The following is a 27,485-nucleotide window of genomic DNA, read 5'->3' on the forward strand; positions in this document are numbered from 1 at the left end:
ACCCTAGCCCAATTCGGGTGGATTGTCAATCTTCCCAAATCCACTCTGACTCCGACCCAGAGTCTCATGTACCTAGGGATGCAGTTCGAGACTTTGCCGGCACTTGTGAAGTTGCCCTTAATCAAACAGCAGTCTCTCCGGCTAGCGGTGCGCTCTCTCCTGAGGCCCCGCCGTTATAACCTCAGGCGCCTGATGCAGGTGCTGGGTCAAATGGTGGCCTCTATGGAGGCGGTTCCCTTTGCCCAGTTCCATCTGCGTCCTCTGCAGCTGGACATTCTCCGCTGTTGGGACAAGCGGCCTTCCTCCTTACAGAGGTTAGTGGCTCTGTCGCCACGGACCAGGAGCTCTCTTCAGTGGTGGCTTCGACCCCTCTCCCTGTCCCAAGGGCGCTCCTTCCTGACTCCGTCCTGGGTGATTCTCACCACGGATGCCAGCCTATCCGGCTGGGGAGCGGTACATCTCCACCACAGAGCACAGGGCACTTGGACTCCGTCCGAGTCAGCCCTTTCAATCAATGTGCTGGAAACCAGAGCTGTGCTTCTAGCTCTCCTAGCCTTTCACCACCTGTTGGCGGGCAGGCACATTCGAGTCCAGTCAGACAACGCGACAGCGGTTGCCTACATCAATCACCAAGGCAGGACACGCAGCCGCCTGGCAATGTTGGAGGTCCAACGCATTCTTCAATGGGCGGAGGACTCCAAGTCCACCATATCCGCAGTCCACATCCCTGGCGTAGAAAACTGGGAGGCAGATTATCTCAGCCGTCAATCCGTGGACGGTGGCGAGTGGTCCCTGCACCCGGCAGTGTTTCAGTCAATCTGCCGCAAGTGGGGCACTCCGGACGTGGACCTAATGGCATCCCGTCACAACAACAAGGTTCCGGTTTACGTGGCTCGCTCCCACGATCCTCAGGCCTTCACCGCGGACGCTCTGGTTCAAGACTGGTCCCAGTTTCGTCTGTCCTACGTGTTTCCCCCCTCTAGCTCTCTTGCCCAGAGTCCTGCGCAAGATCAGAATGGAGGGCCGTCGAGTCATCCTCATTGCACCGGACTGGCCCAGGCGAGCTTGGTATCCGGACCTGCTCCAACTGTCCGTGGAGATGCCGTGGCATCTTCCGGACCGTCCAGACCTGCTCTCGCAAGGTCCGTTTTTCCGCCCGAATTCTGCGGCACTCAAATTGACGGCGTGGCTCTTGAGTCCTGGATTTTGACGGCTTCTGGTATTCCTCCTGAAGTCATCTCCACTATGACTCGGGCCTGTAAGTCTTCCTCCGTCAAGATCTATCACAGGACTTGGAAAATTTTCCTCTCCTGGTGTCGCTCTTCCGGCCATTCTCCTTGGCCATTCTCGTTGCCGACCCTTCTGTCTTTTTTACAGTCCGGTCTGCAGCTAGGACTGTTCCTCAACTCTCTCAAGGGACAAGTCTCACCTCTATCAGTGTTGTTCCAGCGGCGTCTCGCCCGGCTGGCTCAGGTCCGCACCTTCATGCAAGGTGCGTCTCACATCATTCCGCCTTATCGGCGGCCCTTGGATCCCTGGGACCTTAACTTGGTCCTCACGGTATTGCAGAAACCCCCTTTCGAGCCCCTTAGGGAGGTTTCTTTGTATCGTCTTTCTCAAAAGGTGGCCTTTCTAGTTGCCATAACTTCTCTCAGGAGAGTCTCTGATTTGGCTGCGCTCTCCTCGGAGTCACCTTTTTTGTTTTTTCACCAAGACAAGGTAGTTCTCCGTCTGACCCCAGACTTTCTTCCTAAGGTGGTCTCTCCCTTCCACCTTAACCAGGATATTTCCTTGCCTTCCTTCTGTCCGGCCCCTGTTCATCGCTTTGAGAAAGCGTTGCATACTCTAGATCTGGTGCGTGCTCTCCGGATTTATGTGTCTCGCACCGCTGCGCTTAGGCGGTGCACCTCTTTTTGTGCTAACCACAGGGCGGCGCAAGGGTCTCTCTGCTTCTAAGCCGACCTTGGCCCGTTGGATTAGATCGACCATTTCGGACGCCTACCAGAGTACTCAAATGCCTCCCCCGCCGGGGATCAAAGCACACTCGACCAGAGCTGTCGGTGCCTCTTGGGCTTTTAGGCACCAGGCTACGGCTCAACAAGTCTGTCAGGCTGCCACTTGGACTAGCCTGCATACCTTTTCGAAGCACTACTAAGTGCATGCTCATGCTTCGGCAGGTGCAAGCTTGGGCAGACGCATCCTTCAGGCGGCTGTCGCCCACTTGTGAAGTTAGGCTCCGCCTACTTCTTAGTTTTTTTCTGTTTATTCCCACCCAGGGACAGCTTTGGAACGTCCCATGGTCTGGGTCTCCCAAAGTAACGATTAAGAAAAAGAGAATTTTGTTACTTACCATAAATTCTTTTTCTTATTGTTCCGTATTGGGAGACCCAGCTCCCTCCCTGTTGCCTGTTGGCAATTTTCTTGTTCCGTGTGTTATCACCGGCTGTTGTCGTGGACAGAGTCTCCGGTTGTTCCGGTTCTTACTCGGTTCTACTTGTGGGTGGCTATTCTCCTTCAGCTTTTGCACTAAACTGGCTAGGACTGGCTACCAGGGGGTGTATAAGCTCAGAGGGAGGAGCTACACTTTTAAGTGTAGTACTTTGTGTGTCCTCCGGAGGCAGAAGCTAAACACCCATGGTCTGGGTCTCCCAATACGGAACTATAAGAAAAAGAATTTACGGTAAGTAACAAAATTCTCTTTTCTTTGTCGCTCCATTGGGAGACCCAGACAATTGGGTGTATAGCTTCTGCCTCCGGAGGCCACACAAAGTATTACACTCAAAAGTGTAACCCCTCCCCTCTGCCTATACACCCTCCCGTGCATCACGGGCTCCTCAGTTTTATGCTTTGTGTGGAAGGAGGCACACATCCACTCACACATCTCCATTTTAGTCAGCAGCAGCTGCTGATTGTATCGGTTGGAAGAAAAGAGGGCCCCCACGGGGCCCCCGGCATGCTCCCTTCTCACCCCACTGAGTCGGCGGTGCTGTTAAGGTTGAGGTACCCATTGCGGGTACGACGGCCGGAGCCTCATGCCGTGTTTCCTTCTCCATCCCTTAGGGCTCTGGTAGAAGTGGGATCCGAAGCGGTCATCCAGGTTCTGGGACCGTGCTCCCTCCGCAGCCCCTGAGGGAATCTGCTGGACAGGAGCTTTTCTTTTTCGCTCCTAATTGGGAGACCCAGACAGTGGGTGTATAGCTACTGCCTCTGGAGGCCGCACAAAGAACTACACTTAAAAGTGTAAGGCCCCTCCCCTTCTGGCTATACACCCTCCCGTAGGAGTACGGATTCCTCAGTTTTAGCTTTGTGCGAAGGAGGTCAGACACGCACGCATAGCTCCATTGTTTTTAGTCAGCAGCAGCTGCTGACTATGTCGGATGGAAGAAAAGAGGGCCCATACAGGGCTCCCAGCATGCTCCCTTCTCACCCCACTGTATGTCGGAGGTGTTTGTAAGGTTGAGGTACCCATTGCGGGTACGGCGGCTGGAGCCCACATGCTGATTCCTTCCCCATCCCTTTTTACAGGGCTCTGGGTGAAGTGGGATTTACTGGTCTCCAGGCACTGAGACCGTGCTCCATCTACAGCCCCTGGAGAAGATGCTGGATGGAGCGGAGTACATCAGGGACATGGCCCTGCTTCCTCAAGGTACTCTGTGTCCCCGTGCATTTGGCGCTCACACCGCAGCATGCTGGGTGTTGTAGTGCGCCGGGGACATCAGCGCTGCGGCGCTTGTGCCATGGCCTCATTCAGCTTCGCTGAAGCAGGCACACTTTTGGGAAACGGTCGCGCCGGCCACTGGGACTGCGGCGCGGCTGGCACTTGTGGTGCGCCGGGGACTTCAGCGCGGGCCGCGCTTTTACGGCGGCCGCGCTGATAACTCGAGTCCCCGGCTTTTGCGGCCTAGTTCCGTTCGTTCCCGCCCCCAGACCTGCCAGTCAGGAGAGGGGCGGGACGCTGGTCAGTGCATCAGCGCTGAGGGCTGGAGTCGTTTTTACATACTCCAGCCCTCACAATAGGCACAGAGGGGACACTGTTTCCCGCACTTTTGTTTGGGAACTCCCACGGACCGCCCCTCTCCACAGACGCCGGCAGCCATTCCTGCTGACACGCTGAGCTGCAGAGGGGAGCCGGGGAGACCCAGACAAGGAATTCTGCGCCTCTTACCCGCTATTCAGCGGGCGGTAAGCAGCCCTCAGGGCTCACCCCCTCTTGTGCCAGTAGTAATCTTAGTATTTTGTTCCTGCAAATACTTTGTACTGCATAGCGCTGGTCGCCCTTTGGCTATAGACTCTCTCACATTGCAGAGAGCCAACAGCATGTCGTCCACAAAACGCAAGGGTGCCAAGGCACAGACATTATATGCTTCCTGTACCGCATGTGGGACTTTTCTACCGGCAGGCTCCACTGACCCCCATTGTGTGCAGTGCTCGGCCCCTGCGGCACTTGCACAGTCGGGACCTCTGCTGGACGTGACCCAGGGTGTACCACCTGTGAATGCTGTCCAGGTGACAGGAACTGAGTTTACAGCTTTTGCTGACAGAATGTCTCTCACTATGTCACAAATTCTTGACACATTGCGAGCTAGGCCTGTACTTCAGGCCACGGACACTGTGCAATCATTGCCCCCTGGTCCCCCTCAGCTGAATTACCTCCAAGCTCCGGGACGGGCACATACACCTCAGGGTGAAGACTCTGACTCGGACGATGGCCCCAGGCAACCTAAGCGGGCTCGCTATGAGGGGCCTTCACATTCATCTCAATGGTCAGGATCCCAGCGAGATGAATCTATGGGTGATGAGGCGGACGTAACTGATCAGGATTCTGATCCTGGGACCGCTCTCAATCTAGATACACCAGATGGTGACGCCATAGTTAATGATCTTATAGCGTCCATCAATAAGATGTTAAATATTTCCCCACCAGCTCCTCTTGTAGAGGAGTCAGCTTCGCAGCACGAGAGAATCCATTTCAGATATCCTAAGCGTACATTAAGCACTTTTCTGGACCACGCTGACTTTAGAGACGCAATCCAGAAACCCCACGCTTATCCGGAAAGGCGTTTTTCTAAACGGCTTAAAGATACACGCTATCCTTTTCCCCCTGAGGTGGTCAAGGGTTGGACCCAGTGTCCAAAAGTGGATCCTCCAATTTCCAGGCTTGCAGCTAGATCCTTGGTTGCAGTTGAAGATGGAGCGGCACTTAAAGATGCCACTGACAGGCAGATGGAGCTCTGGCTGAAATCCATCTATGAAGCGATTGGAGCGTCGTTAGCGCCATCTTTTGCTGCCGTATGGGCACTCCAAGCTATCTCAGCCGGGCTTGTGCAAGTCGACTCAGTCACACGTGCATTTGCCCCGCAGGTAGCACCATTGACCTCGCAAATGGCGGCATTCGCGTCGTACGCGATTAATGCTGTTCTTGACGCTACAAGCCGCACGGCAGTGGCGTCAGCCAACTCCGTTGTTTTGCGTAGGGCCCTGTGGTTGAGACATTGGAAGGCAGATTCTCATTCCAAGAAGTGCTTAACCAATTTGCCTTTCTTCAGCGCTCTATTGGGAGACCCAGACGATTGGGGGTATAGCTACTGCCCTCCGGAGGCCACACAAAGCACTACACTAAAAAGTGCAAGGCCCCTCCCCTTCTGGCTATACCCCCCCGTGACATCACGGGTTCTCCAGTTTTAGCTTTGTGTGCGAAGGAGGTCAGACATCCATGCATAGCTCCACAGATTTTAGTCAGCAGTAGCTGCTGACTATGTCGGATGGAAGAAAAGAGGGCCCATATAGGGCCCCCAGCATGCTCCCTTCTCACCCGTGGATGGTGTTGTAAGGTTGAGGTACTTATTGCTAGTACAGAGGCCGGAGCCCACATGCTGTTTTCCTTCCCCATCCCCATGAGGGGCTCTGGGTGAAGTGGGATCTTACCGGTCTCCAGGCACAGAGACCGAGCTCCATCCACAGACCCAAAAGAACCTGCTGGATATGGAGCTGAGTATCGTCAGGGACAGGCCCTGCTACATCAAGGTACTCTGTGTCCCCGGGCAAGCGCGCACACACACACCAGCATTGCTGGGAGTGTTAGTGCGCCGGGGACAACAGCGCGGAGCGCTGGTGCTATTATTCACTGCAGCTTTGCTGAGTGAATTTATGTATTGAAAACGGCCGCGCCGGCCGCTGCTGATTGTTTTTTACATTGTGGCGCGGCTGGGACTTGTGGTGCGCCGGGGGACTTCGGCGTCGGCCGTGCACATAGGACGGCCGCGCTTATTACTCGAGTCCCCGGCTTTGCGGCCTAGCTTTCGTTTCGTTCCCGCCCCAGCCCTGCCAGTCAGAGGAGGGGCGGGACGCTGTACAGAAGCTCAGCGCAGGGAGCTGGAGTCTGCTTTGCATTCTCCAGCCCCCTCTCACTGAACACAGTGAGACGCCGGGTTCCCGCTCTTGGCTGGGGCTCGCCCACGGCCCGCCCCTCTGCACAGGACGGGGAAGAGAAGCCGGCAGCCATTATGGTTTCCACTCTGGGAGAACGGAACCAGTCACAGGTTTTTGGGCGACCTCGCACCCGCTCTTGTGCGGGCGGTAAGCAACTGACACCACTAATGCTGAAGTGGGCTTTTGGACTGTGTGCTGATATGCTATGCACTGTACTGTACTGTCGCTATTCTGGGCAACAGCAGCAAATAAGCAATGCTGCTGAGGCACAAGCTTTCAATGCTTCGTCGTTTGCATGTGCTGCAGTGTTTACTGTCAGATTGGGCAACAGCAGCAGTAGAGCAATTTGTGCTAAGGCACAAGCTTTCAATGCTGCTTCGCTTGCATGTGCTGCACGGTTTATTGTTATGCTATACATTCACTGTATGTCGCTATTCTTGGCTAATGCGCCCAGATAAACAGACAAAAGCAGCAGTAGAGCAATGGTGCTACGGCACAAGTTTTCAATGCTGCTTGACTTGCATGGGCTGCAGTGTTTACTGTCATGCTTGTATGCTATACATTCACTGTATGTCGCTATCCTTGGCTAATGTTCCTGGATAAATAGACAACAGCAGCAGAAAGGCTAGGGTGCTAACGCGCAAGCTTTCAATGCTGCTTGGATTGCATGGGCTGCAGTGTTTACTGTCATGCTGTATGCTATACATTCACTGTATGTCGCTATCCTTGTCTCATGCTCCTAGATAAATAGACAACAGCAGCAGAAGAGCAAATGTGCCAAGCCACAAGTTTTCAATGCTGCGTGTACTACATGTACTGAAGTGTTTATTTGTACTTCATGCTTGTATGACTATTCACTGTACGGTCGCTATCCTCGGCTAGGCTCTTAGATAGCTAGACAACAACAGCAGAAAAAGACAAGTTGCCAATGCACGGGCTTTCTATGCTGCTTGTACTGCATGTCATACGGTTCCAGGACCCCCAGTGCGTGCAATTGCTCAACCGGGGTCTCTGCTATATGTGGCCAAAAGAACCACCTGTGATCTCTGTCCAGAGACAGGGACGAAGTTGCAGTTTTTCCGCTGATATATTGTCTGTGACTATGACTGACATCTTACAGACTTTGCACCCCAAGCAGACCGTGGGCAATATGGTTGCAATGACCCTGGCCGCCCTGATTTGGAGCATCTCAAGGCGCCAGAGTGATTCCAGGCATCCCAGAGAGCAGGCATCCGACACGGTCGACAGTCCCAGATGGCCTAAGCGGGCTCGCTGGGATTAGCCCTCGACTCCATCACTGGTCAAGGTCCCAGCTGGAGTACTATCTGTACGTTGAGGCAGACGTAGCTGTTCAGGACTCTGATCCTGAGACCGCTCTCAATCCGGATACACCGGATGGTGACGCTATAGTGAATAATCTTATTGCGTCCTTCAACGAAAGGTTGGGTATTTCTCCCTCAACTCCTCCAGTGGAGGGGTCAGCTTCACAGCAAGAGAAATCTCTATTTCAGTATCTCAAGCGTATATTGAGTACTTGTTTAGCACTCTGACTCCAGAGAAGCAGTCCAGAAACGACACGCTTATCACGATAAGCGTTTCTCCGACCGTATTAATGAGACACGTGTCGCTCCCCCCTGACGTGGTCAAGCGCTAGACCCAGTATCCAAATGTGGATCCCCCAATCTCCATGCTTGCAGCTAGATCTATAGTTGTAGTGGTGGATAGGACTTCACTTCAAAATGCCATTGACAGGCAGATTGGCCTCTGGTTGCAATCTGTCTATGAAGCTATCGGCAGGTCGGTTGCTCCGGCAGTCGCAGCCGTGAAGGCACTCCAAGCTTTTTCAGCTAGTATTGCGCAGGGGGTCGCTGTCACAGGTACTCTCGGTCCCAGCAGCGTCTTTAACTCGCAATGTCGGCATGGCGAATCATGCTGTTATTGCTGTCCGAGACTCTACGAGCCGGACGTCAGTGGCACCCGCCAACTCCGTGTTTTTACGCAGAGGCTAGTAGTTGAGAGATTGGAACAGAGGCTGCTTCCAACGAAGTGCTTAACCAGGTTGCCTTTATCTAGTGATAGTCTGTTGGTAAGGGTTGAATGAAATCATTCAACTATCCAAGACGACTCAAAAAGCCCAGAAGGGCATAGATTCCTAGCGGGCTCAATCACGCCCGGGGAAGGCAGCCGGAGGACCCGCTACCAAAGTGTTTTTCCTCATAATTTTCAGCCCTCTCACTCCGCAACCGCGGGGGGGCAGACTCCCCCGCTTTAGCGGCATTTACCTACCGCAGGTCAAGGGCCTGTGAGTGAGAGTCAGTTTGTTTTCAAACTACCGCACCGACCGAGCCGAGGCTCTTCTGCAGGCGGAAAGAGCGGTAATCCCTGTTCCTCTTCAGGAACCAGATACGCATTTTGCTCCGACCTGGTCGTGGTGCCAAAATAGGACGGCTCCTTCCGTCCCGTTCTGGCATTTATACTGCTTAACAAGCACGTGAAAACCAGGCGGTTCCGGATGGCATCACTCCGCTCCGTCATTGCCTCTCTGTCTCAAGGAGTTTTCCTAACATCAATAGACATCAGGATGCTTATCTACACGTGCCGATTGCTCCGAGGCACCGGCGTTGGCTACGATTCGTTATTAAAGACGAGAATATTTCGTTTCGTAGCCATACCCTTTGGCTGGCGACAGCCCCACGGGTGTTCACCAAGTTCGTGGCAGCAGAGGGAGCAGTCCCGCGCTCTCACGGTCACTCTGTGATCCTTTACTTGGGCAATCTACTGGTCAAGGCACTCTCCTTTAGAAGCATGCCAACACAACCTGAACATGGCGCTGGACCCTTCCCAGAGTTTCGGGTGGGTCTTCAACTTTTCAAGGTTGAACCCAATCGCTGGCATCTCCTGGAGAGTTTTCACACTCTCTCAGCGATAGTGAAGCTTCCGCTGGACAAACAGCGTTCACTACAGACGAGGGGGCAGTCTCTCCTTCAAGGAGGCGCCTCATCCAGAGGCGAGCTTTTTTCACGCAGTTTCATCTGCGTCCGCCTCAATAGCACATTCTTCGCTTATGGGAGGGAAGTCGATGTCCCTACACAGGAACGTGTCACTTTTCCAGACGGTCAAAGACCGTCTTCAGCGGAGTCCACTCTTCAACTCAGTGGTCTGGAGCTCTGAGCAGTGTATCTTGCACTGCAAGCCTTCCTGCAGTGGCTGGAATGCAAATAGATCCGAATTCAGTCGGACTATCCACAGCGGTGGCATACACCAACCACCAAGGCGGACTACGCAGTCGACAAGCCTCCCAAGAGGTCCGGCGGATTCTGCTATGGGTAGAAGACAGAGCATACACCATATCAGCTGTTCATATCCCGGGCGTACAACACTAGGAAGCAGACTTCCTCAGTCGCCAGGGCGTGGACGCAGGGGAATGGGCTCTGCACCCGTTTGTTTTCAAGAAATCTGTAGCCGCAGGATGAAGACGGACGTCGACGTCATGGCTTCTCGGCAACAACAAGGTCCCGATTTTCATGACGCGGTCTTACGATCAAAGAGCTCTGGCGACAGGCGCCTTGGCTCAGGATTGGTCACAGTTCCAGCTACCGATTGCTGCCACACCATCCTCGTCGCCCCAAACTGGCCGGGGAGGTCGTGGTACCGAGATCTGTGGCACCTCACCGTCGGTCGACCGTGAGCACGACGTCATTGCCACCATGAGACGGGCTAGCCAGCCGCGGTCTGCCAAGATCTACCACAACTCGTGGAAGATATTCTTATCTTAGTGTTCTGCTCAGGGAGTGTCTCCCTGGCCATCGGCATTGCCTACTTTGCCTTCCCTCCTGCAATCTGGTTGGGAAAGAGGTTGGTCGCTCGGCTCCCTTTAAGGGCAAGTCTCGGCACTATCCGTGTTCTTTTCAGAAGCGTCTAGCACGTCTTCCTAAGGTGCGCACGTTACTACAGGGGGTTTGTCATATTGTGCCCCCGTACAAGCGGCCGTTAGATCCATGGGATCTGAACAGGGTACTAGTTGCTCTCCAGAAGCCGCCTTTCGAGCCTCTGAGGGAAGTTTCCCTTTCGCGCCTGTCACAGAAAGTGGCCTTTCTGGTTGCGATCACGTCGCTTCGGCGAGTGTCTGAGCTGGCGGCTCTGTCATTCAAGGCTCCCTTCCTAGTATTCCACCAGGACAAGGTGGTGCTGCGCCCTATTCAGGATTTTCTCCCTAAGGTTGTATCCGCGTTTCTTCTTAATCAGGATATATCCTTACCTTTCTTTTTGTTCTCATCCGGTTCTCCGGTATGAAAAGGATTTACAGTTGTTAGTTCTGGGGAGAGCACTCAGAATCTACATTTCCCGCACGGCGCCCATGCGCCGCTCTGATGCATTTTTTGTCCTTGTCGCTGGTACGCGCAAGGGGTTGCAGGTTTCTAAAGCCGACATGGCTCGATGGATCAAAGAACCAATTCTTGAAGACTACCGTTCTGCGGGGCTTCCGGTTCCTTCAGGGCTGAAGGCCCATTCTACCAGAGCCGTAGGTGCGTCCTGGGCATTACGACACCAGGCTACGGCTCAACAGGTGTGCCAGGCAGCTACCTGGTCGAGCCTGCACTTTTTTTCACCAAACATTATCAGGTGCATACCTATGCTTCGGCGGACGCCAGCCTAGGTAGAAGAGCCCTGCAGGCGGCAGTGGCTTCCCCATAGGGGAGGGCTGTCTTGCAGCTCTAACATGAGGTATTTCTTTACCCACCCAGGGACAGCTTTTGGACGTCCCAATCGTCTGGGTCTCCCAATAGAGCGCTGAAGAAGAAGGGAATTTTGTTACTTACCGTAAATTCCTTTTCTTCTAGCTCTTATTGGGAGACCCAGCACCCGCCCTGTTGTCCTTCGGGATTTTTTTGTTGTTTGCGGGTACACATGTTGTTCATGTTGAACGGTTTTTCAGTTCTCCGATGTTACTCGGAGTTAATTTGTTTAAACCAGTTATTGGCTTTCCCCCTTCTTGCTTTGGCACTAAAACTGGAGAACCCGTGATGTCACGGGGGGGTATAGCCAGAAGGGGAGGGGCCTTGCACTTTTTAGTGTAGTGCTTTGTGTGGCCTCCGGAGGGCAGTAGCTATACCCCCAATCGTCTGGGTCTCCCAATAAGAGCTAGAAGAAAAGGAATTTACGGTAAGTAACAAAATTCCCTTCTTTTCTCGTGACCGATTGTTTGGAGAGCGTTTGGATGAAATCATCAAACACTCCAAGGGTAAGGACTCATCCTTACCGCAACACAGACAAAACAAACCCCAACAGAGGAAGGGTCAGTCTGGTTATCGGTCCTTTCGAGGACCGGGCAGGTCCCAATTCGCCTCGTCAAAAAAGACTCAAAAAGACCAGAGACGCTCAGATTCTTGGAGGTCTCAGTCACGCCCAAAAAGGACAGCCGGAGGAACCGTTGCCAAGACGGCGTCCTCCTGACTTGCAGTCTCCGATTCCCACACCCTCGGTCGGTGGGAGGCTTTCCCACTTTGGCGACATTTGGCTGTCACGCGTCAAAGACCGTTGGGTGAGGGATATTCTGTCTCACGGGTACAGGATAGAGTTCAGTTCTCGTCCGCCAACTCGTTTCTTCAGAACTTCTCCACCACCAGACCGAGCCGATGCTCTGTTGCAGGCGGTGGCCGCTCTAAAGGCGGAAGGAGTGGTGACCTCCGTCCCTCTTCAGGAACAAGGTCACGGTTTTTACTCCAATCTGTTTGTGGTCCCAAAAAAGGACGGATCGTATCGACCCGTCCTGGATCTAAAGTTGCTCAACAGACACGTAAAAGTCAGGAGGTTCCGGATGGAATCCCTACGCTCCGTCATAGCCTCAATGTCTCAAGGAGATTTTCTAGCATCAATAGATATCAAAGATGCGTATCTCCACGTGCCGATTGCGCCAGAGCATCAGCGTTTCCTACGCTTCGTCATACACGACGAACACCTGCAGTTCGTAGCGTTACCTTTCGGTCTGGCAACAGCCCCCCGGGTCTTCACCAAGGTCATGGCAGCAGTAGTAGCTGTTCTGCACTCGCAAGGTCACTCGGTCATCCCGTATCTAGACGACCTGCTTATAAAGGCACCCTCTCAAGAGGCATGCCAACACAGTCTGAAGGTGGCACTAGACACTCTCCAGAGTTTCGGGTGGATTATCAACTTTCCAAAGTCTCATCTAACCCCGACCCAATCTCTGACTTATCTTGGCATGGAGTTTCATACTCTCTCAGCGATAGTGAAGCTTCCACTGGACAAGCAGTGTTCGCTACGGACAGGAGTGCAATCTCTCCTTCAGAGCCAGTCGCACTCACTGAGGCGCCTCATGCATTTCCTAGGAAAGATGGTAGCAGCAATGGAGGCGGTCCCGTTCGCGCAGTTTCATCTGCGCCCTCTACAATGGGACATTCTACGCCAATGGGATGGGAAATCGACGTCCCTCGACAGGACTGTCTCCCTCTCTGACTGCCAAGGACTCTCTGCGTTGGTGGCTTCTCCCCACCTCATTGTCACAGGGAAAGTCGTTCCTACCCCCATCCTGGGCAGTGGTCACGACGGATGCGAGCCTATCAGGGTGGGGAGCGGTGTTTCTCCACCACAGGGCTCAGGGGACGTGGAGTCAGGAAGAGTCCACCCTGCAGATCAATGTTCTGGAAATCAGAGCAGTCTATCTTGCTCTGCGAGCCTTCCAACAATGGCTGGAAGGCAAGCAGATTCGGATTCAGTCGGACAATTCCACGGCGGTGGCGTACATCAACCACCAAGGGGGAACACACAGTCGCCAAGCCTTTCAGGAAGTCCGGCGGATTTTGACGTGGGTGGAAAGCAAAGCGTCCACCATATCCGCAGTTCACATCCCAGGCGTGGAAAACTGGGAAGCAGACTTTCTCAGTCGCCAGGGCATGGACGCAGGAGAATGGTCCCTTCACCCGGACGTGTTTCAGCAGATCTGTTGCCGCTGGGGGACGCCGGACGTCGATCTGATGGCGTCACGGCACAACAACAAGGTCCCAGTTTTCATGGCACGGTCTCACGATCACCGAGCGCTGGCGGCAGACGCCTTGGTTCAGGATTGGTCGCAATTCCGACTCCCCTATGTGTTCCCACCTCTAGCATTGTTACCCAGAGTTCTCCGGAAAATCAGGTCCGACTGCCATCAAGCCATTCTCGTCGCTCCAGACTGGCCAAGAAGGTCGTGGTACCCGGATCTGTGGCATCTCACGGTAGGCCAACCGTGGGCACTACCAGACCGTCCAGATTTGCTGTCTCAAGGGCCGTTTTTCCATCTGAATTCTGCGGCCCTGAACCTGACTGTGTGGCCATTGAGTCCTGGATCCTAGCGGCCTCAGGTTTATCTCATGAAGTTGTTGCCACAATGAGACAGGCTAGAAAACCATCCTCAGCTAAGATCTATCACAGGACGTGGAAGATATTCTTAGCTTGGTGCTTGGCTCAGGGGTTTTCTCCCTGGCCATTTGCATTGCCAATTTTTCTTTCCTTCCTGCAGTCTGGGTTGGAAAAAGGTTTGTCGCTTAGCTCTCTTAAGGGTCAAGTCTCCGCGCTATCCGTATTCTTTCAGAAGCGCTTGGCACGGCTTTCTAAAGTACGCACGTTTCTCCAAGGAGTTTGTCATATCGTTCCTCCTTACAGACGGCCATTGGAACCCTGGTATCTAAACAAGGTTCTCATTGCTCTCCAGAAGCCGCCTTTCGAGCCTTTGAAAGAGGTTTCCCTTTCTCGGCTTTCACAAAAAGTAGTTTTTCTTGTGGCGGTCACGTCTCTTCGAAGAGTGTCCGAGCTAGCGGCGTTATCTTGCAAATCTCCCTTCCTGGTGTTTCACCAAGACAAGGTAGTACTGCGTCCAATTCCAGAGTTTTCTCCTAAGGTGGTTTCTTCCTTTCATCTCAATCAGGATATCACTTTGCCATCTTTGTGTCCGCATCCAGTTCACCAATTTGAAAAAGGTTTACATCTGTTGGACCTGGTGAGAGCACTCAGGATTTACATTTCTCGCACGGCGTCTCTACGCCGTTCTGATGCGCTCTTTGTCCTAGTCGCTGGTCAGCATAAGGGATCGCAAGCTTCCAAATCCACCCTGGCGCGGTGGATCAAGGAACCAATTCTTCACACATACCGTTCTGCTGGGCTTCCGATTCCATCTGGACTGAAGGCCCATTCTACCAGAGCCGTGGGTGCGTCCTGGGCATTGCGGCATCAGGCTACGGCTCAGCAGGTGTGCCAGGCGGCTACCTGGTCGAGTCTGCACACGTTTACCAAACACTATCAAGTGCATACCTACGCTTCGGCAGATGCCAGCCTAGGTAGACAGGTCCTTCAGGCGGCGGTGGCCCACCTGTAGGAAAGGGCTGTCTGACAGCCCGTTCATGTGGTATCTTTTTACCCACCCAGGGACTGCTTTTGGACGTCCCACTGTCTGCGTCTCCCAATTAGGAGCGAAAAAGAAGAAGGGAATTTTGTTTACTTACCGTAAATTCCTTTTCTTCTAGCTCCAATTGGGAGACCCAGCACCCGCCCTATTTGTTCTTAGGGTTTCGTTTTTCGGGTGCACATGTTGTTCATGTTGTTTCTTAAGTTCTCCGATCTTGTTATCGGATTGAATTTGTTTTTGAAACTGTTATTGGCTTTCCTCCTTCTTGCTTTGGTACTAAAACTGAGGAATCCGTACTCCTACGGGAGGGTGTATAGCCAGAAGGGGAGGGGCCTTACACTTTTAAGTGTAGTTCTTTGTGCGGCCTCCAGAGGCAGTAGCTATACACCCACTGTCTGGGTCTCCCAATTGGAGCTAGAAGAAAAGGAATTTACGGTAAGTAAACAAAATTCCCTTCATCTATCTTCAGGGACAGGGCCCTGCATCCACGAGGTACTCTGTGTCCCCATGGGGAATGTGTATGGAGCGCCTGGTTCCCGGACGCCGCAACTGGCTGCTGAATTGTGAAGACCGGGGACTACCGCGCCGACCGCGCCTGCTTGTCGGCCGCGGTATTAAATTTAGTCCCCGGCTTCATCGCGGCCTAGTGCCAAAACTCCCGCCCCCGGGCCTGTCTATCAGAGATAGGGGCGGGACAGCCGACCTGACGTCGGATGTGTGGGCCGGGGCATCCTGTATGCTCCCTCCCACCTCACTGATCACTGTGGGGACCCCAGATTCCCGCACTTTTCCTAACGCCGCCCACGGCTTCACTCCTCCCCTGAGAGCTCCGGCAGCCATTTTTCGGACATTCTGCCGGTGGAGAATCACAGAGAACAGCTCTGCAGCTCTGGGAGACCAAGGCAGGGAATCTGGAGCTCACACACCCCGCTTTTTAGCGGTCGGTAAGCCGCACCGGTCACTCGGTGTTGGTCCCCCTGGGTGCCGGTATAGATACGTATATATATACTTATTTCTGTTCGGCCGGGCTGTATACCCTTTTTTCTATATACCCTCAGTGATCACGCTCCTAGGACACAACAGCATGTCGTCCACAAGGAGCAAGGGCACTAAAGCACAGGGTTTTTTTGCGACATGTACCTCTTGTAGGGCTATGTTACCTGCGGGTTCTACCTACCCTCACTGTGAGCAATGCTCGGCCCCTGTTACGCTTGCTCAGCCGGAGCCTCGGTCACTAGTGGGCCCCTCGGCTCAAGTGGGCCCCTCGGCTCAGGCAGACCCCCCTGCTTCCACTGTCCAGGTGGCAGCGACAGAGTTTGCAGTTTTTGCTGAAAAGCTCTGTCACTCTCACAATCCATGGCTCAATCTATGGACAAATGGTCTGCCAAGTTGCTGGAAGCCCTGCAGTCTGGACCGGTCCTTACACAGGCCCCGGACCCTGTTAGATCGGCGCCTCCAGGTCCCTCTCGGTCCACCCCGGCCGGGGTGGGCCCTAGGTCTCACGTGGAGGACTCCTCCACGGACCACAGTCCCAGACCAGCTAAGCGAGCTCGCTTGGAATCTTCCCCGACTTCCTCACGCTGCTCGGGTTCCCAGCTTGAGGACTCTCTGGAGGACGAGGCGGACGTCGCAGCTCAGGGCTCTGACCCTGATGTTGCTCTCAATCTTGATACACCTGAAGGGGACGCCTTAGTAAATGATCTTATCTCGTCCATCAATCAGGTGTTAGATCTATCTCCCCCGCCTCCACCTATAGAGGAGTCGGCCTCTCAGCAGGAGAAACACCAGTTTCGGTTTCCCAAACGTACACGGAGTGCATTTTTTGATCACTCTAACTTCAGGGATGCCATCCAGAAGCCCAGAACGGTTCCGGACAAGCGCTTTACTAAGCGCCTTACTGACACACGTTACCCCTTCCCCGCTGACGTAGTTAAGGGTTGGGCTCAATGTCCCAAAGTGGATCCCCCAGTCTCTAGATTGGCGGCTAGATCTGTGGTTGCGGTTGCAGATGGCTCATCACTAAAAGATGCCACTGACAGACACATAGAACTCCTGATGAAATCCATCTATGAGGCCACGGGAGCGTCTTTTGCCCCGGCTTTTGCAGCCGTGTGGGCACTCCAAGCTATCTCAGCTTGTCTGGCTGAGATTAATGCGGTCACACGTACGTCTGCCCCACAGGTTGCATCTTTAACCTCTCAGGCGTCGGCGTTTTCTTCCTACGCCATGAACGCAGTCCTAGACTCTACTAGCCGTACAGCGGTGGCATCCGCTAATTCTGTTGCAGTCCGCAGGGCCATGTGGCTGCGCGAATGGAAGGCAGACTCGGCTTCCAAGAGGTTCTTAACCGGTTTGCCGTTTTCTGGCGAGAGATTGTTTGGCGAACGATTGGATGAGATTATTAAGGAATCCAAGGGAAAGGACTCCTCCTTACCCCACTCCAAACCCAAGAGACCTCAGCAACGAAAAATACAATCGAGGTTTCGGTCCTTTCGTCCCTCCGCCAAGCCACAGTCCTCTTCGTCCAATAGACAGGACAAAGGCCAGAGAAACTCCTATGCGTGGCGGTCTAAGTCACGCCCCCAAAAGACCGCCGGAGGCACTGCCCCCAAGGCGGCCTCCTCATGACTCACGGCATCCCCGAACCGCATCCTCGGTCGGTGGCAGGCTCTCCCGCTTTCGCGACGCCTGGTGGCCACATGTTCAAGACCGATGGGTGAGAGACATCCTGTCTCACGGTTACAGGATAGAGTTCAGCTCTCGTCCTCCGACTCGTTTCTTCAGAACCTCCCCGCCCCCCGCGCGGGCAGACGCCCTTTTTCAAGCAGTGGACGCTCTGAAAAAAGGAGTTGTGACCCCCGTTCCCACTCAGGAACAGGGTCGCGGTTTTTACTCCAACTTATTCGTGGTGCCAAAGAAAGACGGATCATTCCGTCCCGTTCTGGACCTCAAATTGCTCAACAAACACGTGAGCACCAGACGATTCCGGATGGAATCCCTCCGCTCGGTCATCGCCTCGATGTCACAAGGAGACTTCCTCGCATCGATCGACATCAAGGATGCTTATCTCCATGTGCCGATCGCACCAGAACATCAACGTTTTTTGCGTTTCGCCATCGGGGACGAACACCTTCAGTTCGTGGCATTGCCCTTCGGCCTGGCGACAGCCCCACGGGTTTTCACCAAAGTCATGGCATCCGTTGTGGCGGTCCTGCATTCTCAGGGGCACTCGGTGATTCCCTACTTAGACGATCTCCTAGTCAGGGCCCCTTCTCGGGCGGCGTGTCAACACAGCCTTACCGTCGCTCTGGAGACCCTCCAGCAGTTCGGGTGGCTCATCAACTTCCCAAAATCCAAGTTGACACCGACCCAATCTCTGACTTATCTAGGGATGGAGTTTCATACACAGTCAGCGGTAGTCAAGCTACCACTAGACAAACAGCTGTCACTGCAGGCAGGGGTGCAATCTCTGATTCAGACTCAGTCACACCCCTTGAGACGCCTCATGCACTTCCTGGGGAAGATGGTGGCAGCGATGGAAGCAGTGCCTTTCGCGCAATTCCATCTGCGCCCGCTCCAGTGGGACATTCTCCACAAATGGGACAGGAGGTCGAACTCTCTCGACAGGAACGTCTCTCTTTCTCTTGCAACAAAGACGTCTCTTCAGTGGTGGCTTCTTCCCACTTCTCTATCACAGGGAAAATCCTTCCTGCCCCCAACCTGGGCTGTGGTCACCACGGACGCGAGCCTGCCAGGGTGGGGAGCGGTGTTCCTCCATCACAGGGCCCAGGGAACCTGGACTCCGATAGAGTCTTCCCTTCAGATCAATGTCCTGGAGATAAGGGCAGTGTATCTGGCCCTATTGGCTTTCCAGCAGTTGCTGGAGGGCAGGCAGATCCGTATCCAGTCGGACAACGCCACTGCCGTCGCATACATCAACCACCAAGGCGGCACACGGAGTCGTCAAGCCTTCCAGGAAGTCCGGCGGATTCTGCAGTGGGTGGAAGCCACAGCATCCACCATCTCCGCAGTTCACATACCGGGCGTAGAAAACTGGGAAGCAGATTTTCTCAGTCGTCAGGGAATGGATGCGGGGGAATGGTCCCTGCACCCAGAAGTGTTTCGAGAGATCTGTCGCCGCTGGGGAACGCCGGACGTCGATCTCATGGCGTCACGGCACAACAACAAGGTCCCAGCCTTCATGGCACGATCTCAGGATCACAGAGCTCTGGCGGCGGACGCGTTAGTTCAGGATTGGTCGCAGTTTCGACTGCCTTATGTGTTTCCTCCTCTGGCGATGCTGCCCAGAGTGTTACGCAAGATCAGGTCCGACTGCCGTCGCGCCATTCTCGTCGCTCCAGACTGGCCGAGGCGGTCGTGGTACCCGGATCTGTGGCATCTCACGGTGGGTCAACCGTGGGTGCTGCCAGACCGCACAGACTTGCTGTCGCAAGGGCTGTTTTTCCATCTGAATTCTGCGGCCCTCAACCTGACTGTGTGGCCATTGAGTCCTGGCTCCTAGCGTCTTCAGGGTTGTCTCAGGATGTCATTGCCACTATGAGACAGGCCAGGAAACCGACGTCCGCCAAGATCTATTACAGGTCTTGGCGTATTTTCTTGTCCTGGTGTTCTGATAAAGGTTTTACTCCCTGGCCTTTTGCCTTACCCACTTTTCTTTCCTTCCTTCAATCCGGAATGGATAAGGGGTTGTCACTTAGTTCTCTCAAAGGGCAAGTATCGGCACTCTCAATATTCTTTCAAAAGCGCCTGGCCAAGATTCCGCAGGTCCGCACGTTCCTGCAGGGAGTTTGCCACATAGTCCCACCTTACAAGCGCCCGCTTGAACCCTGGGACCTTAACAGGGTGCTAACGGCTCTTCAGAAACCGCCTTTCTTTGTCGCTCCTAATTGGGAGACCCAGACAATTGGGTGTATAGCTATGCCTCCGGAGGCCACACAAAGTATTACACTAAAAGTGTAAAGCCCCTCCCCTTCAGCCTATACACCCCCCGTACTGCTACGGGCTCATCAGTTTTTATGCTTTGTGCGAAGGAGGTCAGACATCCACGCATAGCTCCACAGCTTAGTCAGCAGCAGCTGCTGACTATGTCGGATGGAAGAAAAGAGGGCCCATAACAGGGCCCCCAGCATGCTCCCTTCTCACCCCACTCTTGTCGGCGGTGTTGTTAAGGTTGAGGTATCCATTGCGGGTACGGAGGCTGGAGCCCACATGCTGCTTTCCTTCCCCATCCCTCAATTAGGGCTCTGGGTGAAGTGGGATCCCATCGGTCTCCAGGCACAGGAGACCGTGCTCCATCCACAGCTCCTGAGGACCCTGCTGGATAGGAGCCGAGTATCGTTCAGGGACATGGCCCTGCTACTTGGAGGTACTCTGTGTCCCCGTGGGGACCGCGCACAGCAACACTCCAGCATTGCTGGGTGTGCTAGTGCACCGGGGACAGCAGCGCTGGCTGCATTTGTGCCACTATACACTCAGCGTCGCTGAGTGTGTTTGTGTCTTTCTTCCCGCCCCCAACCCTGCCAGTCAGGGGAAGGGCGGGACGCTGTACAGGTCGGCAGCACTGAGGGCTGGAGCATGCTTTGCATACTCCACCCCCCTCACTCTGCACAGTGGGGCACCAGTTCCCGCACTTTTCTGGGTCACGCCCACGGCTCCCTCCTCTCCCCAGGACGCTGGCAGCCATTCCTCTCAGCTCTGCTAACGCTGGAGAGGAGAGACAAGCTCAAAGAGACCCAGGCAGGAATTCTGGTGCCCACACAAACGCTTTGCGCAGGCGGTAAGCAGCACCTGTGGTGCTGGCCCCACTAGTGCAGAAGTGTATTTATAGTTTATATGATTATAGTCTATACTTTACACTGTATGGTGCACTGTTGATTTGTGGCTATATACCCTCCTGTATTGCTCAGAGGAGACAACAGCATGTCGTCCACAAATAGCAAGGGTGCCAAAACACAGACTTACTATGCTGCCTGTGCAGCATGTACGGCTATACTGCCGGCAGGTTCCACTGACCCTCATTGTGTGCAATGCTCGGCCCCTGTGGCACTTTCTCAGCCAGAGCCTCTGCTAAGGGTGGCCCAGGGAGAACCACCTGTTGACACTGTCCAGGTGACAGGGACGGAGTTTGCAGTTTTTACTGAAAGACTTTCTGAGACTATGGCTAAGATATTAGAAGCCTTGCAGTCCAGGCCGGCATCTCAAGCCAGGGGCACTGTGGAATCATTGTCCCCTGGTTCCCCTCAGTGGGAACAGCAATGTCTTCCCGGGGTGTCCCATGGATCCCAGGGTGAGGTCTCTGACACGGACCGCAGCCCCAGACCGACTAAGCGAGCTCGCTGGGAAATCCCCTCGACCTCATCACATTGTTCAGGGTCTCAGAAGATGAAGCGGAGGTAGCTGATCAGGATTCTGATCCTGAGGCCGCTCTCAACCTTGATACTCCTGATGGGGACGCCATAGTGAATGATCTTATCGCGTCCATACATCAAATGTTGGATTTTTCTCCCTCGGCTCCTCCAGTGGAGGAGTCAGCCTCTCAGCAGGAGAAATTCCGTTTCAGGTTTCCCAAGCGTACAAAGAGTATGTTTCTGGACCACTCTGACTTCAGAGAGGCAGTCCAGAAACACCGAGCTTGTCCAGATAAGCGTTTTTCCAAGCGCCTTAAGGATACATGTTACCCTTTCCCCCCCTGACGTGGTCAAGGGCTGGACTCAGTGTCCCAAGGTGGATCCTCCAATCTCCAGACTGGCGGCTAGATCCATAGTTGCAGTGGAAGATGGAGCTTCACTCAAGGATGCTACTGACAGACAGATGGAGCTCTGGTTGAAATCCATCTATGAAGCTATCGGCGCGTCTTTTGCTCCAGCATTCGCAGCCGTATGGGCACTCCAAGCTATCTCAGCGGGTCAAGCGCAAATTGACGCACTCACGTACGTCTGCGCCGCAGGTGGCGTCCATAATCTCTCAAACGTCGGCATTTGCGTCCTACGCTATTAATGCTGTCCTGGACTCTGCGACCCGTACGGCGGTTGCAGCCGTCAATTCGGTGGCAATACGCAGGGCCTTGTGGCTGCGGGAATGGAAGGCAGATTCGGCTTCCAAAAAGTGCTTAACTGGATTGCCATTTTCTGGCGACCGTTTGTTTGGTGAGAGATTGGATGAAATCATCAAACAATCCAAGGGAAAGGAAACATCCTTACCCCAGGCCAAACCAAAAACACCCCAACAGAGGAGGGGACAGTCGAGGTTTCGGTCCTTTCGGGGTACGGGCAGGTCCCAATTCTCCTCGTCCAAAAGGCCTCAGAAGGATCAGAGGAACTCCGACGCATGGTGGTCTAAATCACGCCCTAAAAAGACCGCCGGAGGTGCCGCTACCAAGGCGGCTTCCTCATGACTTACGGCCTCCTCACACCGCATCCTCGGTCGGTGGCAGGCTCTCCCGCTTTTGCGACACCTGGCTGCCACAAGTAAAAGACCGTTGGGTGAGAGACATTTTGTCTCACGGTTACAGGATAGAGTTCAGCTCTCATCCTCCGACTCGATTCTTCAGAACATCTCCGCCTCCCGAGCGAGCCGAGGCTCTTCTGCAGGCGGTGGGCATTCTGAAGGCAGAAGGAGTGGTGGTCCCGGTTCCTCTTCAGCAACAGGGTCACGGTTTCTACTCCAACCTGTTTGTGGTTCCAAAGAAGGACGGGTCCTTCCGTCCTGTTTTGGACCTAAAACTGCTCAACAAACACGTAAGGACCAGGCGGTTCCGGATGGAATCCCTCCGCTCCGTCATCGCCTCAATGTCCCAAGGAGATTTCCTAGCATCGATCGATATCAAGGATGCTTATCTCCACGTACCAATTGCTCCAGAGCATCAGCGCTTCTTGCGCTTCGCCATAGGAGACGAACACCTTCAGTTCGCGGCACTGCCGTTCGGCCTGGCGACAGCCCCAAGGGTTTTCACCAAGGTCATGGCTACAGTAGTTGCGGTCCTCCACTCTCAGGGTCACTCAGTGATACCTTACTTAGACGATCTGCTGGTCAAGGCACCCTCTCAAGAGGCATGCCAACACAGCCTCAACGTTACTCTGGAGATTCTCCAGAGTTTCGGGTGGATCATCAATTTTCCAAAGTCAAATCTGACACCGGTCCAATCACTGACATATCTTGGCATGGAGTTTCATACTCTTCCAGCGATAGTGAAGCTTCCGCTGGACAAACAGCGTTCACTACAGACAGGGGTACAATCTCTCCTTCAAGGTCGGTCACACCCCTTGAGGCGCCTCATGCACTTCCTGGGGAAGATGGTGGCAGCAATGGAAGCAGTTCCTTTCGCGCAGTTTCACCTGCGTCCTCTTCAATGGGACATCCTACGCAAGTGGGACAGGAGGCCGACGTCCCTAGACAGGAACGTCTCCCTCTCTCAAGCAACCAAAGCTTCCCTTCGGTGGTGGCTTCTTCCCACCTCATTATCGAAAGGAAAATCCTTCCTACCCCCATCCTGGGCGGTGGTCACGACGGACGCGAGCCTGTCAGGGTGGGGAGCAGTTTTTCTCCACCACAGGGCTCAGGGTACGTGGACTCAGCAAGAGTCCTCACTTCAGATCAATGTTCTGGAGATCAGGGCAGTGTATCTTGCCCTAAAAGCGTTCCAGCAGTGGCTGGAAGGCAAGCAGATCCGAATTCAGTCGGACAACTCCACAGCGGTGGCTTACATCAACCACCAAGGTGGGACACGCAGTCGGCAAGCCTTCCAGGAAGTCCGGAGGATTCTGCTGTGGGTGGAAGCCACAGCATCCACCATATCCGCAGTTCACATCCCGGGCGTAGAAAACTGGGAAGCAGACTTTCTCAGTCGCCAGGGCATGGACGCAGGGGAATGGTCCCTTCACCCGGACGTGTTTCAGGAGATCTGTTGCCGCTGGGGGATGCCGGACGTCGACCTAATGGCGTCACGGCACAACAACAAGGTCCCAACATTCATGGCTCGATCTCAAGATCACAGAGCTCTGGCGGCAGACGCCTTAGTTCAGGATTGGTCGCAGTTTCAGCTTCCTTATGTGTTTCCTCCTCTGGCTCTGTTGCCCAGAGTGTTACGCAAGATAAGGGCCGACTGCCGCCGCGCCATCCTCGTCGCTCCAGACTGGCCGAGGAGGTCGTGGTACCCGGATCTGTGGCATCTCACGGTCGGCCAACCGTGGGCACTGCCAGACCGACCAGATTTGCTATCTCAAGGGCCGTTTTTCCATCTGAATTCTGCGGCCCTCAACCTGACTGTGTGGCCATTGAGTCCTGGATCCTAGCGTCTTCAGGATTATCTCAAGAGGTCATTGCCACTATGAGACAGGCTAGGAAACCAACGTCCGCCAAGATTTCCTCCCTAAGGTGGTATCCCCTTTTCATCTCAATCAGGACATCTCCTTACCCTCGTTTTGTCCTCATCCAGTTCACCAATGTGAAAAGGATTTGCACTTGTTAGATCTGGTGAGAGCACTCAGACTCTACATTTCTCGTACGGCGCCCCTGCGCCGCTCCGATGCACTCTTTGTCCTTGTCGCTGGCCAGCGTAAAGGGACACAAGCTTCCAAATCAACCCTGGCTCGGTGGATCAAGGAACCAATTCTCTAAGCTTACCGTTCCTCGGGGCTTCCGGTTCCCTCAGGACTGAAGGCCCATTCTACCAGGGCCGTGGGAGCGTCCTGGGCCTTGCGACACCAGGCTACGGCTCAGCAGGTGTGTCAGGCAGCTACCTGGTCGAGCCTGCACACTTTCACGAAACACTATCAGGTGCATACCTATGCTTCGGCAGATGCCAGCCTAGGTAGGCGAGTCCTTCAGGCGGCAGTTGCCCACCTGTAGGACGGAGCCGTTACGGCTCTATTATGAGGTATTATTTACCCACCCAGGGACTGCTTTTGGACGTCCCAATTGTCTGGGTCTCCCAATTAGGAGCGACAAAGAAGAAGGGAATTTTGTTTACTTACCGTAAATTCCTTTTCTTCTAGCTCCAATTGGGAGACCCAGCACCCGCCCCTGTTTTTGTATACACATGTTGTTCATGTTAAATGGTTTCAGTTCTCCGATATTCCTTCGGATTGAATTTACTTTAAACCAGTTTATAATTTTTTCCTCCTTCTGGCTTTTGCACCAAAACTGATGAGCCCGTAGCAGTACGGGGGGTGTATAGGCTGAACGGGAGGGGCTTTACACTTTTAGTGTAATACTTTGTGTGGCCTCCGGAGGCATAGCTATACACCCAATTGTCTGGGTCTCCCAATTTGAGCTAGAAGAAAAGGAATTTACGGTAAGTAAACAAAATTCCCTTCTTTGAGCCGCTGCGGGATGTCTCCTTATCACGTCTTTCACAGAAAGTGGCATTTCTAGTAGCAGTTACTTCACTCCGTAGAGTGTCGGAGCTTGCAGCACTGTCATGCAAAGCCCCCTTCCTGGTTTTTCACCAGGATAAGGTGGTTCTCCGTCCTGTTCCGGAATTTCTCCCTAAGGTGGTATCGCCTTTTCATCTCAATCAGGATATCACCTTACCTTCATTTTGCCCTAATCCAATTCACCACTTTGAAAAGGATTTGCACTCATTAGATCTAGTGAGAGCACTCCGATTCTACGTGTCTCGCACAGCGCCCCTGCGCCATTCAGATGCGCTCTTTGTCCTTGTGGCCGGTCAGCGTAAGGGTTTGCAAGCTTCCAGGTCAACCTTGGCTCGGTGGATCAAGGAACCGATTCTTGAAGCTTACCGTTCTTCGGGGCTTCCGATTCCTTCGGGGCTGAAAGCCCATTCTACCAGAGCCGTGGGGGCGTCCTGGGCATTGCGGCACCAGGCAACGGCTCTACAAGTGTGCCAGGCAGCTACGTAGTCTAGTATGCACACTTTCACAAAGCACTATCAAGTGCATGCCTATGCTTCGGCAGATGCCAGTCTAGGTAGGCGAGTCCTTCAGGCGGCGGTGGCCCACCTGTAAGAGGGAGTCGTGTCGGCTCTTGTTATCGAGGTATTCTTTTACCCACCCAGGGACTGCTTTTGGACGTCCCAATTGTCTGGGTCTCCCAATGGAGCGACAAAGAAGAAGGGAATTTTGTTTACTTACCGTAAATTCCTTTTCTTCTAGCTCCTATTGGGAGACCCAGCACACGCCCCTGTTCCCTTCGGGCTAGTTGTTCTTTTGTGTACACATGTTGTTCATGTTCAATTGTTTCATGGTTTTCAGTTCTCCGAACATCCTTCGGATTGAATTTACCTTAAACCAATTTATAAGTTTCCTCCTTCGTGCTTTTGCACCAAAACTGAGGAGCCCGTGATGCATGGGAGGGTGTATAGGCAGAGGGGAGGGGTTACACTTTTTAAAGTGTAATACTTTGTGTGGCCTCCGGAGGCAGAAGCTATACACCCAATTGTCTGGGTCTCCCAATAGGAGCTAGAAGAAAAGGAATTTACGGTAAGTAAACAAAATTCCCTTCTTTTTTGTGACTAGTCCCTGAGCTCATTAGTATATCTTAAAGAATCTTTAGAAATACTTTATCTAAAGATCTCTTTATCTTTTCTAGTGTATACAGGGACACTTAGGCAGGGATTAGCAATATGTACCCAGAACTGTTTGTGGTTCTGGGTGCATATTGCACCTGACAGGTTCCCTTTAAGCTCAAGCCTGGACAATCCGTTTAAGCCTCCATATAGATTAGATGGTTCTTGGCTGAACACTGGTTCAGCCAGCAGCTATCTAGGCCATCTTTCTCGTACACAGGAATACTCACTCTGCCAAATGCTTCCTTATTTTTTGAGGGGGCCACTGCCAAACTCCTCTGGAAGCGGCTTGTTTTTTTTCTAGTAGAACAAAAGGATCAACAGTCCCACATTGGCAATGGCAGATCCTTAATTTCCTCAACCATGAATAGTCCCATACAAATTAGGGTATGTGCCCACGATCAGGACTCACTGCATCCTGGACACAGCAGGTCCTGATCAATGGGGCCACTTGTCTCCTCCGCAGGAGACCGCAGCTTCTCATGATCAGAGTTCAGTGCCCTGCGGTCTCTCACTTGTGTTCTCCCTATGGAGGACGCATGCGATTCTGCAGCAAACAATTGACATGCTGCGGTCCGGAAAGATGCATCGCAGGTCAGTGTTTGTTCTTGAAATCCCATCCACTGTGCTTGTACTGTACAACGTAGCGTTTTTGACGCAGTAAAAGCACAGTACATCCAAAACGCTGCAAACACTGATCGTGGGTACACAGCCTTAAGCCCCCATCACATTTAACGACTTTACAGCAATCCTGAAAACGATACGACCTGATAAGGATCGCTGGTAAGTCGCTACGTGGTCGCTGGTGAGATGTCACACAGTCAGATCTTCCCAGCGACGCAGTAACGATACAGTGACCATAGTGACCTGTATAACTATCTCGGTGGTCGTTGGGACCCTGTCACATGGCAGTTAGTGTAACGATTCAGGCCTACGTGGCTGTCCGTGTCTGAGCACTGAGTCGTCAATGAGGTTGTTGGTAAGGCGTCAAACACACCGATGCATCCTGCCCAGCAGGACCTCGACGATCAAAAAATGGTCCAGGCCATTCCGACACGACCAGCGATCTCACAGCAGGGGCCTGGTCGCTGCTATGTGTCAAACGTAGCGAGA

General features: G+C 53.5%; 1 protein-coding gene across 1 annotated transcript in view; it reads left to right on the plus strand.

Moving 5' to 3' along the window:
• Positions 1-27,485, plus strand: part of PDCD11 (programmed cell death 11) — a 254,756-nt gene that overhangs the window by 216,741 nt on the left and 10,530 nt on the right. The gene's annotated exons all lie outside the window — the stretch shown is intronic.

The sequence above is a fragment of the Anomaloglossus baeobatrachus genome, chromosome 5 (genome assembly GCF_048569485.1).
Source record: "Anomaloglossus baeobatrachus isolate aAnoBae1 chromosome 5, aAnoBae1.hap1, whole genome shotgun sequence".
NCBI classification, from domain to species: Eukaryota; Metazoa; Chordata; class Amphibia; order Anura; family Aromobatidae; genus Anomaloglossus; species Anomaloglossus baeobatrachus.